The sequence below is a fragment of the Vulpes lagopus genome, chromosome 7 (genome assembly GCF_018345385.1).
Source record: "Vulpes lagopus strain Blue_001 chromosome 7, ASM1834538v1, whole genome shotgun sequence".
Taxonomy (NCBI): Eukaryota; Metazoa; Chordata; class Mammalia; order Carnivora; family Canidae; genus Vulpes; species Vulpes lagopus.
In genome coordinates this window covers 58,519,952-58,532,227 of record NC_054830.1, presented here as the reverse complement: position 1 = coordinate 58,532,227, position 12,276 = coordinate 58,519,952, and the positions used below count along the sequence as shown (strand labels likewise).

Here is a 12,276-nt window from a genome sequence, read left to right as displayed (position 1 = left end):
GGCGGCGCTGCCCTCAAAACCTGTACGTGTGCCATTTGCACACTTTGGGGGCGCACCTGTTAACGGAAATCCCTGGAGGTGGGGTCACTGGCTCACGGAGAGTGGTAACCGCTCCAGGTGCCCGTCCTGGGCTCGTCCCGGCTCGCTCTCTCGCCGGCCGTGAAGAGGCTCCGCGTCCTACAGGGCGCTCCACACGTGTTCCTAGGGATCCTCTGGGCCGCGTGCAAGTTGGGTGGGACGGAGAGGCCCTCGGGGTCCCCGGGAGCGGGGTGCTGGGTCCCAGGTACCGTGGGCGAGGGAGCGTCACTCCGTGGCCCGAGGAGGCTTCGTGGAGGTGGGGCCGGTACCGAAGCAGGAGCTCGCCGGGCAGGGGGAAAGGCCTGTGTGGCCCTGTCTTCCTGGCATTTTACTCCTAAGAGGTGTTCGGGGACACCTGAGGGCGTGCTCTGCAGCGTCAGCCCTGAGAGCGGAGACCGGAAGGCCATGCGGGGGTCGGGTCCACGCGGACAAGTGCTGCGGAGAAGCAGAGTGGAGGTCACGCTCGCCGCCGGGTACCAGCAGCCGGCAGCGACTGCCCGTCACGCGCGGCGGTGAGGCCCCGTTATCCCATACGCCGACCCCTGCGTGGGGCACTGTCGTCTCCCACTTACAGCTGAGAACACGGAGGCTCCGCGGAGACCAGAAGCCCACCACAGGCGCACGGCCAGGGAGCGGCAGGGGTCCGCGAGGGCCCGTGGCTCCAGAGTGTCCCCTGACCTGCCGGGGACCCCGCTACCCCCCACAGCCCCGCAGGTGTCGCTGGGAGGAAGTGGTTACGGCTGCTCGCACGTGAGGCTGAGGAAGTTGTATGATCCTTTTTTGGAGGAAATACAGAAAATCTATCACGGCAGGGAAAAACGTGTGCTTATTAATATAACGGGGGGGGGGAGCTGCACATGTGATGGTTTATCTATTTATTATCATTATTAAACAGTATTTTATTTATTTATTCATGAGAAACACACACGCACAGAGACAGAGAGAGGGAGGCCGAGACCCAGGCAGAGGGAGAAGCAGGCTCCGTGCAGGGACCTGGGACTTGATCCCAGGACCCCGGGGTCACGCCCTGGGCTGAAGGCGGCGCTAACCACTGAGCCCCTGCTGCCCACGTGCTGGTTTAGATGTGGTGACTGCAGCTGTGCAAAAATAGAAACGGGTGTGGGTGTGTTGACTTTTCCATCCAGAAAATTGTAGGACGTCCCGGGTTTGCTTCTGGTTGTTGTCAGTCCTATATGGGTTGCTGTGTTCTGACTTTAGGAAAGTTGGGGAAATACAGCTACTTTATTAAAATTAAAGACTGTATATATATATTTTTTTAAAGATTTTATTTATTTATTCATGAGACACAGAGAGAGAGAGAGAGAGAGAGAGAGAGAGAGAGAGAGGCAGAGACACAGGCAGAGGGAGCAGCAGGCTCCATGCAGGAGCCCGATGTGGGACTCGCTCCCGGTACCCCGGGGTCACGCCCTGGGCCAAAGGCGGCGCTAAACCGCTGAGCCACCCGGGCTGCCCAAGACTATATATTTTTAAAGTTTTTATTTACTTATTTTAGAAAAAGGAGCGTGTGCGTGCGCATGGGGAGGGGAGGGGAGCGGCAAGCAGAGACGTGCTGAGCGCAGCCCACGCCTGAGCTGAAACCAAGAGCCGGGCCCTTAAGCGACTGAGCCCCCCAGGTGCCCCCAAACTAAAGACTATATTGAAGACATTTTCAGTAGTTACTGTATTTTTAATACCGTGAACATCTAAATCTATTACGGAGCAAACACTGGGATCTCGGGATATGATGACTAATACACATTTTGGTCTTTCTCCCCGGCTCCTGACCAGAGAGACCTGAAAACCTTTGTAATTTCCTTAGTGATAAAGGTTCTGGGAGCACCTTCTGTTCTAATATTTGTTCTTTGACCCTCGTGTCCGACACAGGATTCCTAAATGCCTTGGGGCTGCCCAGGGAACAGGAGCATCCAGTGATGTAGTGAGGAGACTCCGGCCCCCACCCCCCACCCCCCACGCCCCCCACCCCCCTGCCCCGAAATTCAAGTGGGGGCCGGAAACCAGAAGGCCCAGGCCATGAACCCCTGAATGCGGAGGAGGGTGGGGACTGAGTTAATAATTGATGGAGCAGTATGAGAAAGCCTCCCTGCAAATCCCTGCCCCAGGGTGGGGTGCTTCAGTCTGCTGCTTCCAGGGGTGCTGAGGGCTTAGTGCCTCCCGAGGGCGTGGCCGCCCGGCACCTGCTCCTTGCGGGCCTTTACCTGCAGCCCCTGACCTAGTGAGTCCAGCATTTTCCTGAATTCCGGGAGCGTCCCAGCGGGTCATCCACCCCGAGCCGCGGCCGGTGAGAACCTTTGCGGCCTGGGGGCCGCCACTTGCTGGCACCTGGACCCTAGCCTGGGGGGCCCTGATGCTGACCGGATGACGCGGCGCCCGGCTGGGTTCGGACCGGCGGCGCGGGGAGCCGTTCCCTGCACACGCACCAGTGTTGTCACGGGGAATGACATTTTTGTTTTAACTATGAAACTTGGAAAACCCAAGGGGTGATACTTGATACAAATCCAGGAGGTTAAGGAAGCAGAGGTTTTCAGAGGGTATCGCGGCCTCGCTAATTAACGTAAATTGATATCCATGTCCTGCGGCTCACTCGGGCCGTGGCGTCATTGGATTTCCGCGGTGATTGTTCCTTAAAGGTGAGCCGCGCCCTCCACGCTGGTAGCTTTCCAGGGGCGCCGGGCGCCGTTCGGGAGGGGCCCAGGATTGTTCCAGGGACGGTAACAGCTCTGGCTGGTGGTTGCAGACACGTCACGTGGAATTCCTTTACTTGCTCATTCGTTCATCCTGCCTTCCCGTTAGTTTTTTTTTTTTTTTTAACTCATTTCACTCACTCACCCATTCCCTCAGTCCCTGCTCCCTGACCTATCCTGCACCCACTGTGCCAGCTTCTGCTCTGGGCGGGAGCAGCAAGTGGCCCGTGACACTTGTCCCGGCCCAGGAAGGCTTCGCGGGCAGAGAAACATGAACGAGCAGTGGTGATTCCAGAAACTCCAGAGCCGCTTCTCTGCGTCCAGGAGGTGTGCTCAGCCGCCGGGCGCTGTCACGGCCGCGACAGGGAGCTGTGCGGTCCTGCCCCCGCGGCGCTCTGGCTGGGTCGTGGGGCCGGGGAGCAACCGGGAAGAAAACCCTTAAAAATTACCGTTACTGGGCAGCCCCGGGCCTCCGGGGTGCAGCGGCCGCCTTTGGCCCAGGGCCTGATCCTGGAGACCCGGGATCGAGTCCCGCGTCGGGCTCCCTGCACGGAGCCTGCTTCTCCCTCCACCTGTGTCTCTGCCTCTCTTTCTCTCATGAATGAATAAATAAAATCTTTCTTTAAAAAATTAAAAAAAAATCCCTGAACCATCATTTCTAAGGGGATTAAGCAGCATTCTGGGATGAAGAATAACAGGCCAGATCTTCTGGGCAGTGAAGGACACGTTCACGGGGAACTGTGGGAGCAGGGAGGGGCAGCTAATGCAACGCACCCGAGCAGTCAGGGAAGGCCTTGCCAAGGGTTCCCCCCAAACAGAGTCTGCAAATGTAGGGAAGAGTTCAACGGGGGGGAATGCAGCGACGGGCAATCCCAAGGAGAGAACTGGGGTGCAAGGACTCGGAGGAGCCAAGGTGACAGTAGGATCCGCTCCCTGGGAGGTCGGCAGGTGCCTCGGCGACAGGTGGCAGAGAGGATGAGACGAGGCTGGAGAGACAGGGCAAGGCCACACCCCGGGGCCACCATGCCAGGCGGGAGCAGCTGGCCGTGTGTCTGGGCGGGGGTAAAAGGGAAAGCCCTCCGAGCCATGGCCCTAGGCACGTAGGATCCCCGTCGCTTCTCGTGGGTCCGCAACGCCAAACCGGTTGCATGTTATGCTGTGATTACATTGTACGTGTGTAAGACGTGTTGGATGCTGCTTGCTGAAGATTTAACCGCTTTTCTTTTTTCATTTCTAGAGAAAGAGGAACTTAAAAGTCCTCTTGGGGTAATCCAACTTTAACTGCCTAAAGGCTGCTCCCTCACCCTTGCGGGGCACATGGAGGGCATCTGGAGGCACGTAAGAGGGCACTTTGGGCTCCCTCCAAGCATGGCGGGTCCGCAGGCATCCGGGGGCCACCCTGCGCTCCGGAGCCCCTGGCAGGCAAGAACCTCGCAGGGCGGCTGTGGGGGAACCCGGGGCCAGACACAGGTTGTCTGTCGGGGGTGGGGGGGTGGGGGGTGCCCCCACCCCCTCCCTGGCGCTGGGGAACCCTGGAGAGACAGCCCCTTGGGGGGGGGGGGCTCCTTGCTGGTCAGACACCAGGTTTCTCAAGTCTGTGGGTTTGATTTGAAAAACAAAGAAGTGAAATGTCCTGCCCTGGGAGATAAGACAGGGAGAGGGAGTTGACGCTGGAAGGACAGTCCCCTGGGCCCAGCGCGGCAGGAGCTGGGGCTGAAGAGCCCCTAGGTTTTGCGGGTGTAGCCCCTCCCGGGGGTGGTTGCAGATGGGACAATGGAGGCCCAGAGGAGTGAGCGACTTGTCCTGGATGATTCTGCGAGAAGGAGGCAGGACAGGGGGTGGCCTCAGGTGGCCCAGTCCCCTAGGCAGAGCTACTCGGGCTCTAGCAAAAGGCTGCTATGGTTCAGTGAGGGGGTGAGGAAGGAGAAGGGGGGTGGGGGTGGGGGGGCAGAGGGGAGGGGTGCGGGGAGAGGGGAGACGATGCAATGGGGAGGAGGGAAGGGCAGCGCCCAGACCCACCTCTTAGACCTTCATTGCAGGTCTTTGTTTTTTCTCTAAGTTTCTCCACGTCCCAAAGAAGGTACTGCTTTGCGGCCTGATTGTGTTTCCACCACAACTTGGGCCCACGACGCAGCACAAGATTCAGAAAGAAAAAGAGCAAGCCCATTGCTGCGTGTTGTGATAATACGAGTCTGTGTCCCACCCCCGCGGTGACCTGCGGGGACAGCCCTGAACGCCTTCTGCTCCGCTGAGCCCAGGGGGGCGGCCGCCGTCCAGGAACAGCTGGGCCGATTCATGTAGAACAAAGGCGGCTCTTCTGCTGGTCCGGGCAGCGGGCATGGGGCCAGCGGGGCCTGGCCCCTTGCGGGGAAGCGGCTGCCAACAGTGTCGGTCCCCTGCATGCTCCCGACCCGGCGCCCCGGAGCCTGGCTCCGCACTGACGTCCAGCTGTCTGTCCCAGCTCTGCCATGTCCGGGCGGTGCAGCCCAGCAGGTGCTGTCCTGCTGCTGCCTGGTCCCCCGTTCTGGAACTTGGCGCGTGTGCCCTGGCGGCACATGCCCTGGCACCTGCTCACTCCTCCTACACGCCCCCACGGCCCGGCCCGGGCCCCCCGAGGGATGCCAGCGATGTTCGCAGAGCCCGTTCCACGCAGCCAACGGTGGACACGGGTCAGCTCATTTCCTTTTCCCACAGCTCTCGGAGGTGGGCACAGTTAGCAGACGCAGAGGCTGGGGGCCGGGAGGTGTCCTCCGAGGCCTGGCCCGCCGCCCTGGCTGCGGTCTTCTTGGCGCCCATCCGAGTCCCCGGCCTCCTTCCCACCCACCCGAGCTCCTTTATCTTAGTTCCTCTCTCAGCCCACTGGCAGGGTCTGTTCCCCGGGCCACAGGCCTGCGGCCTACGGCTGATCCATCCCTCTGCCCTTGGCCCTGAGCGGAGGGCTTGGCACGTAACTAGTGCTCAGAAAAGCAGTGAGTAAATAATAAGTAAGGAAAAAACACAGGCTGTGAACTTCTGTGGGTACATCAGAGAATGCGAGAATAGCACTGCCTCAAAGACTTTGTTTTTGGTGCCTGTGTGCGTGTGCAAGTGCGTGCGTAAGGGGTTTTATGAATTACCTCTTATTTCTAAGCCACAGCAGTTTATAACCTTTCCTAAAATAGAGCTACCGTTAACCCCGAATACCTTCCATATGAATAGATGGGGGTGGCCACAAAGCACCGTGCAAAGCGCCGGTATCGGCCCCTCACATGTCAGGATGCAATTAAACGACTCCTGATCCCGAAGGAGAGGCCCCCCGCCCCCCAACTCTCTTCATTCGGGCTCCAGGAGGAACCTGGGCATCGGGGGACGCATCTGGGCTCAGATTCCAGTTCTTCTCCCCCAGCTGTGGAAACGCAGGCAGGTTGCGTATGTTTTCTGAGCCTGTTCGTGTATTTGGGACATCGAGGTCACGCCCCGCTCGGAGGTGCTTCTAAGGCTTCACTGACTGGCAGAGTAAGGGGACCAGTAAGCACCGCTCGCCCGGGAGTTATAATTTTAAGTTTAGTTTTTATCGACACTGGGCCAGCCGCGGACAGGCAGCTCCGGGGGGGGGGGGGCGCAGAAGCAGCCCTGGCACCCCCCCTGCTGGGCCAGACTCCTCCCTCCTCCCTCCTCCGGGCTTGTCCTCCTCCAGCCTCCACACCTTTGCTCCTCTGTGCCTGGAGCAGAAGAGGACGCTGTCCTCACCTGTCTCGGCCTTCCTGTGGTCGCGTGGCACTGCCTCCCCTGCCTCCCCACTCCCTCCACCTCCCTCCCCTCCCTCCCCCTGCTCTCCAGCTACAGGTTACGTGGGAGCAGCCAGGTGTGTGCAATATGACCCTCTCTGGCCACAGTCACTGGGTGAGGGGTAGGCGTCCGACCCAGGTCAGCCGGGGGCCACGGACGGTCACCCAGCCCCCGGGGAAGGGCTGTCTGGCGGGAAGCAGACACGCTTGTCCCATTTCGAGGCAGGAGATGGAGTCACCCCGGTGCTCAGGCCCGCCTCTGGGCTCCCCCCCTCCCCGGGGGCGGCTGCACCCCTGCCCCGAGGGCTCCGAGGGGTGTGCAGGGTCCCCAAGAGCCCCGCGTCAGCGCATCCTCGCACACGTCCTGACTTGCGCTCTGCTCTGGGAACCCGCTGTAGGGGACTCCAGGCTCCCTAGACGCTCGCCCTGATAGCTTCTTTTCCCAGCTCGAGCTTCAGGAAGGGCTGCATCCTAGAGCCCTAGGGCACCTCGAGTTCTTCCCTGGCCAGTCCGTCCTGCTCTCTGTTTCTCAGCACTCATTTGCCCACATCCATCACCCCATTTAAGGAAGGTCCCACGGGCGTTCTCTGTGGAAGGTGGTCACCTCCAGATGGTGGTCTTAGCCTTCACAGGCAGCCAGTCCTCACAGGCCCAGTGAATTAACCATGGTCATCATGTCCCAAACTTTATTTCCAAATTCTGCTTGGTTTCGGTGTCCATCCCTGATACTATCAACTGTTTTGGGGGTGGGGTGGGGGTTATGGTACCAACACAGGTGCCACGTGAGGCCCCACTCCTGTGAGTGGGAAGAGGCATGCTCACAAAGGGAAGCAACACCCCCAAATTATCTGGGTGTGGCCTCACTCCTGGGGGAGGTGGTGGGGAGGTGGTCTTCTGGCAAAAGGATCCATCAAAGTCCTTCCTTGAGAGGGGATCCATGTGCTCCAGGACAGAGGATATCCACTCTGAAGGTGAGGATCCAGAGCAGAAACGCCTTACGGATGCCCAGAGCCAGCGGGGAGGGGGGTACAAACAGGAGTCTGGAAAGATGACAATAAGACACCAAGGCACAGGGAACTTGTTAGCACCCATGCGAGGCCACCTGGGCCCTCCCTGACTAGCCGGCCAGGCCAAGATCTACCCTGGCACTAGAAGTTGCTCGGCCCTCCAGTACAAGTACCTGCTTATGGTCGTCGTCGTCATCCTCATCATTTTCCCTCATTTCTGGTGGCAGCCCACGCGCACGTGCTTCTCCAGTACCAAGTGGGGTCGGCACAGGGCTCTGTGCGCGAAGCTGTGCTCCGCTGGCCTCAGTCTCCCCAGGTCTACAGCGAGGGCTTGGGCCAGATGCCCTCTAACACCTCCTCCACCTCAGTCCGGTACCCTCCAGTTCCACGGAGGCGCAGATTCAGAGGCTTCCCCCTCTCTGCCAGATTCGAGAAGCTGTTGGCATTGAAAATGACGTGCTGGGCAGGTCCGGGCCACGTGGGCGCCCGGTTTTATAACCAAAGAGCTCAGAGCCGAGCAGTGAATAGTGTGTGTCTGCTTTCTCCCCACCCGCCCCACGGGGGCCACAGCAGTGTCTGGGGAAGAAAACAGAGCATGGCAGGTGGAGGGCGGGAGCGTCTCTCCGGGCGGGCGCCCTGCTTCCCTCCCTAGGGCGAGGGCAGCTGAGGCAAGTTTCCCACGCCAGGAAAGGGGCCAGTGGGTGACGTGGGGCATCGGGCAAAGCTGAGAGGCTGAGGGCTCAGGTGCAAATGTTGCTACTCGTGTGAATGTGGGAGTAGCACGAACCCTTTCTGCGCGGGCCTCCTCGCCTGAGAACTGTCCCTGGTAATACCCACCCGGGGGCACGTGGGTGGCCAGGTGAGGACGGGTGGCTGTAGCACATAGGAAGCGCAGGTCACAGCATGACTGCAACTACTAGAGACACAGAAGGGGTGAGGGGGGCGGGGGAGGAGGGAGCTGGGGTCTCCCAGGTGCTGTGGCTCTGAGGCTGCTGCTTGGTGGGACAAACCCCAGGAAGTGAGTATGTGTTCTTGGTCGGTCCACTCTGGTCCCCAGAACTGGTGATATGACCTGGTGCATCCTAGTGAGGGGAGATTCCCGGGAGCCCCGCAGCCAGGTGGGAGTGATCTGGTCCAGGCTGGAGTGATCTGGTCCAGGCTGGAGTAATCTGGTCCAGGCAAGAGTGATCTGGTCCGGGCAAGAGTGATCTGGTCCGGGCAAAAGTGATCTGGTCCGGGCAGGAGTGATCTGGTCTGGGTGGCAGTGATCTGGTCCAGGTGAGAGTGATCTGGTCCGGGCAGGAGTGATCTGGTCTGGGTGGCAGTGATCTGGTCCGGGCGGGAGTGATCTGGTCCAGGCTGGAGTGATGTGGTCCAGTGGCCTGCTGGGTGAGTCCCAGCGACTGCAGGAGGCCAGGCTGCCGGGCTGCTGGGCCGCTGTCCCGCCTGGTGCCATTGGTGCCATTGCTCGGGCTGTTTCTCAGATGCACCCGAGATACTGCTGAGATGAAGAAAACCCTACTTTGTTTAAAAGCGACCGTGTGCTCGTCTATTTTGATAAGGTGGATTTTCTCTATCACCTAAGACAGTATCGGCGTCACACTGGTGACTGCTCCGTTGGTGGAGAGTCCGCAGCGCCTGCGGGTGCAGAGCCTTCCCGGGGCCCGGGGCATCGGCGACCCACGGGGGGGGGGGGGGGGGGGGTCAGGACACTGCGTGGCCGCGGCCCAGAGCTGCGCTGCTGGTGAGGAGCTCCCGGCAGGGCGTGTGCACTGCAGGACCTCGGGGTGACACAGGACAGGGGGCGCTCGGCATCTCTTGTTCTGCCCTTCTGGTGGGGCGGGGACACCGTCTCCCTCCCTTCGTCCAGGGGGTCTCCCTCCTGGGCTCCCTGGGCTGGGCGCCCCCCCCCACGCTCTCCTCCCCCCTCCCCGCCCCTCCCCTCCCCCCCACGCTCTCCTCCCCCCTCCCCGCCCCGCTCCGCCCCGCTCTCCTCCCCCCTCCCCGCCCTCCTCCTCCCCGCCCCTCCCCTCCCCCCCCACGCTCTCCTCCCCCCCCCCCCGCGCTCCCCGGGTCCCTCCCCCCCCGCCCCGCCCCGCCCCGCCCCGCCCTCCTCCCCCCTCCCCGCCCCTCCCCGCCCCGCCCCGCCCCCGGGAGCCCCCGCCCGCCCGGAACCGTCCGCGCCGCCGGACCCCGCAGCCCCGTCGCCAGCGCGGCCGCAGGTAGGGGAGGGGCGGGCGGGGGCGGACGTGCGGGGGCTCCGGGGCCGCGGGGTCGGCGGGGGCGGGGCGGGGGCGCCCCGGGTGCGGGCTCGGGAGCTGGCGCCGGCCCCGCGGCGGAGGGAGGGAGGGAGGGAGGGAGGGAGCGGGGTCCCCCGGCCGCCCCGACCGGCCCCAGGCGCGATGCTCGGACCCGGACCCGCCGCCGCTGCCCCCCCGCTCCCCCGCGTGGCCGTGACCCCAGCCCCCCCGCCCCCCCAGCACCGAGCACCGAGCACCGAGCACCGAGCACCGAGCAGGGTCCCCCGGGCCTCTGGGCGCCGAGCCCCTCCCTCCCGCAGAGCCGGCCGCGGCCCCAAGCACCGGCCGAGGAGCCCCGGGGTCAGGGCGGTCCTGGGCAGCCCGGCCGAGCCCCCACCTGCGGGGCTTTTCCGTCTTTCCCGCATCCGCCCCCCTTCGCCCGCACACACCTGGGGTGCGGGGTGGTGCTTCCCGGGGGGGGGGTTGGGGCGGGCTTGGAGCCGAGGAGGGGTGGGGGGGACACCCAGCTCCCGACCCCGGCCTTCCTGGGGCCTGTTCATAAATGCGGGGAATGTAGACAGCCCGGAGCTTGGGGTGGCGCCGGGAGCTACACAGCAGCAAAGAAAGTTTGTGTGTGAATCAGGGAAGGAAACTTTACTCCAGAATTTTCCATAGTCTCTTTTATTATGGACTAGCAGGAACCTAGGAAAGCACCTAGGAAAGCGGTAGCTCCGGGCGGGGAGGGGAGGGGAGGGGAGGGGAGCAGGGGGTGCCCTAGGGTTTGCCTCACAAGGTATTTCCTTCCTTCCCTCCTTCAACCCTTCCCTGGGCCTGTGTTCTGTGCCTTGCCCGGTGAGGGCCCAAAAGCCCTGAGGAGGACAAAACTCGGTCCCATCCTCAAGATACTTCCCATCCATAGAGATTGACATAATCGTTCAACTGTGAGAGTAATTTCACCCTGTAAAGGGGTGACTGAGTCTGTCTGGGCCCCCCGGGCCTCAGAAATGAGCGATAGGTTCCCAGGAGCTAAAGCAGCCGGAGGAAAACACATTCTGAGACACAGGGACAGTTTGTGCAAAGGTACTGGGGTTTCTTGAGCAGTCCGTGGCTGGAGCGGCAATGGGTGCAGTTGTGGGAGTTGAAACTGTAAATGAAGATTGTAAACTAGGGGTTTGGACTTTATCCTGAAGGCAGTGAGGAGCTGAGGAAGGTTTTGAGAACAACGATAAAGACTCAAGAGTCTGGTGGCTGATGGAGGGGATGCATTCAGGGGATGCATTCGAAGGGCAGACGGAGGCAGGGGCCTCTCAGGAGGGTGCTGCATGGTCCAAGCCACAGTGCGGGCCTGAGGCGGAGCAGCACCCCCAGGAGGGATCCGAGTTGCAGATTCTAGAGGCGCCCAGAGGCCTAGAACCTGCTATAAACTTCTAAAAGCAGAGCACAGGCCCGTAGCAACTGGGTAAGGCTGCTGAGTGCCTCTGAGGTTTGCGGTGTTGGCTTTTTTTCTTTCTTGTTATATTTAAAGTGGAAAAAAAAAACGTTCGAGGCTTCAGACGTGGAGAAGGGTGTAACATGAAGCCCAAGGCTGCGGGCCCTCCCCTTTCCCCCGAGGGAGCACGTTAGCAGTCGGAGCGGATGCTGGGTGCTGGGTGCTGGGTGCTGGGTGCTGGGTGCTGCTCCAAGGCCCCAGGCCCGAGGCCCTTGCCCTGCTGTGGGGTGTGCGTCCTTCCCGACCAGCTGCCAGGCAGGGGCGCCTGGGGGCTCGGCCGGTGAGCACCGGGTGTTGGTCTCAGCACAGGCCTTGCCCTCGGCTTGTGAGTTCGAGCCCCCGTCGGGCTGCACACCGGTGGGGGCAGATCACTGAGGTGACCTCCGCGTGGTCTGCCTTCCCTTGCTGAGCCCACGATCTCTGGCCTTTCCAGCAGCTACAGTCTGACCACGGCCTCTGGGTCCGCTGGGTGCGCGCTCAGCCTTAGCTCTGCTGAGTGGCTTCGGAAGTGGGCCCGGGGCCTCCGGTTCCTGTCCGTTAACCGGGTGCTGCTGTTGCCAGGACCATAATTCCCAAAGCTGCCCTTTAGCACACGTACAACCGGGGCACGCTGACGTCCCCTTGACTCCTCACCGTGTCGCCGAGGTAGGCGCCCCCCTTCCCCTCCACGGGCCGGATCCAGGCACCCGAGTCTGAACCACGGGTGGCTTCCACTGGCAAGGGGACAGCCAGGGGATGGCGCGGGCCCGCGGGCCCCTGAGGCCCTGACGCCCCACGACTGTGGGGTTTTCCGTGTGCTCCGTGCGGAGGGCGCCAGCCCTGCAGCAGGAGGCCTCGTGCGAGCCCTGACTTCCCTGCTCCAGGGGATCGGGGCCACAGGGGCACTGGATGCCCTGCGCTGGGTCGCTCAGTGGCTCAGTGACGTGGGGTCCCAGCCGGGGCCTCTGTCCTCACTACCGGGGGAGGGGAGGGCAGGGGGAGAGCCCGGCTAGG

At 62.0% G+C, this 12,276-nt stretch overlaps 1 protein-coding gene across 1 annotated transcript in view; it reads left to right on the top strand.

Moving 5' to 3' along the window:
• The first annotated feature begins 9,714 nt into the window (after window positions 1-9,714).
• The window catches only part of GSN (gelsolin), a 41,244-nt gene continuing 38,682 nt past the window's right edge, over window positions 9,715-12,276 (top strand). Inside the window, exon 1 of the mRNA XM_041764258.1 lies at window positions 9,715-9,776. The gene's annotated coding sequence lies outside the window, so the exon portion shown is untranslated. The remainder of the gene's footprint in view (window positions 9,777-12,276) is intronic.